The sequence below is a fragment of the Marmota flaviventris genome, chromosome 3 (assembly GCF_047511675.1).
Source record: "Marmota flaviventris isolate mMarFla1 chromosome 3, mMarFla1.hap1, whole genome shotgun sequence".
NCBI classification, from domain to species: Eukaryota; Metazoa; Chordata; class Mammalia; order Rodentia; family Sciuridae; genus Marmota; species Marmota flaviventris.
In genome coordinates, this window is record NC_092500.1 from 48,603,373 (window position 1) to 48,605,566 (window position 2,194).

Below are 2,194 nucleotides of genomic sequence, written 5' to 3' on the forward strand. Positions count from 1 at the left end.
GAGTGTGCCGGAAGCGGCGGCCCATCCGGGCTTTTGCGCGCGTGCGCGCGCGTCCGGCTCCACCGCCTCGACCAATTGGGGACGGGGTTGGCGGCGCGGCCTTGTGGCGGGTCTACATGTGGGGATCCGGCGCTGCCCCAACGGAACTCCAGCTCCGGCTAGTTGGCGCAGCGCCCGCTCCCCTCCCCGTTTGGCGCGGGACGCTGGGAAGACTCTTTTAGTTGTGCTGTTTTTCTATTTCATGAGTTATTCCTCCCGACTGCAATGGAAACTAGGCAAATGCGTATCTAAGTGTCGCTGCCACCAAAAAGAAACCAAGATTAACAGATGTATATTTTAAGTCTACGCCGGCAGCCGCTGGAGGTGTATACAAATTTCAAGACTTAAAAAAAAAAAGATGCAAATCAGCATATGACATAGACTTATACACCGGTGAATACCAGTGTTCTTAGTGGGGGGATAGGGGGTGATTACATAGCACGCTGAGCTATGGAAAGGAATAGGGGCTTAGGGCCTTTATGGGTGGCAGTGACTTCAAGTTATGGAAGGAAGGGTGAGAGAAGGAAACGCTTAGTGAAAAGGTCTTGCTATACAGATGGTCTCAGGTAATAAAATTAAGTAGATCAGCCCTAGCAACTGGTACTTTACAAGCGTATTATAAATGTCCTTTATAAATGTAAATTTCTTTTACAAAAGGACATTTCAGAGCCATACCTGCAGTTTCTGAGAATAATGATAGAACAGTATATTATGCATTCAGTTCTGACTCACCTGTTTTCCTTCATAGGTGTGGCAAGTGTTATTGGTACAGTCTCATGAAGAACTGAGTTGGTTCAGGCCAGCAAGCAGACTTTGCAGACCAGCTTCACAGGCCAGAATGTGATAAGTCTGTGAACAAATACTTCTTTTTTTTTTTTTTTTAATAAAATTGTATCCTTTCCTTCCACTCCCTATCTACTAGATCAGAATCTTCTTAAGCATTGTTAAAACCAAACTCTGAAGAAGGAGAGATCTCTGAAATAAGAGGTTTTATTGAGCCATTACAGACGCTAGCCAAAAAGAAAGGACCAGTCCTGGGACAAGCTCCCTCAGCCACCCACAGCTAGGCCAGGTAGTGGAGCCAGAATTAGTGTAGATTAGTTAAATGGAGTCAGGTGGGATCAAGGAAGCCAATTTTGAGTGAGTCCGAAATTGGAGACTGTTCCCTGAGGAATTGAAATATTAATTCCTTTAGAGCCCTTTCTCCAACTTTATCAAGAACCTGCCCTAGCTCCCTGTTGCTAAGGTAACCTATCCCAGGAGTTGCCCTTCTCTACAGGGAGCTATAAGGTTGTTAATTAACGTGTCTTGGGCTGCTCCATCCTGCCCTTCCTCCTTCAGCCCACCTGTTTCCTACCTTTTGACCATCCCACGGAGCATTTTCTAGGCCTAGTCACATATGCAGGAAGGAGAAAGATGAAGAGAGCAGAACAAAGGAAGCCTAGGACTTATAAAAAGGGCAGAACGCCTCACTTCATGGGATACCTGAATACCAGCTATGGCCTCCTTCCCTCTCCTGGGAGAAGTCTGTAACCCCTATTAAATAAACCCTGCTTGCCTCAGCATGCTTCTCTAATGTTCAACTTCAACATGCGAGGAATCAGAATTCATTGCTGATAACCAGTGGTATCAGTAGCATTCGGAAAAATGTCACCTGAATCCAAGAATCCAGAGTACTTTTATAATGAAAATCTGAGAAAAACAGGCATAAGTTATTTACATTGCATCTACATTGACTATGGATAAGAGGAACAGGATTGCATAAAGCAGGGGACAGTCTACCAGGAGAAGCAGGCTTGCTTCTGGATGGATTGGGGCTGCAGGAAGGATGCTGTAGCATCTAGGGGGTTGCCAAAGGATTTGAGTAAAACAAGGGGGTTGAGGTTTGTTTGAGATGGAGTCTTAGTATATTGCTTAGGCCGGTCTCCAACTCATGGTTTAAGCAGCCCTCCTGTCTTAGCCTCCTGAGTTGCTGAAACTATAGGCATAAGCCATCCCACCCAGCTGAGTTAAGGTTTTAATGCACACTAAAGAATGGAGAGCTGGGGGTGCAGTTCAGCGGTAGAACATATGCTTATCATGTGGGTTCAATCGCCAGCAATTAAAAAAAAAAATCTCAAAGTCAAAAACTTAAATCCAGCAAAGTGGCATGTGC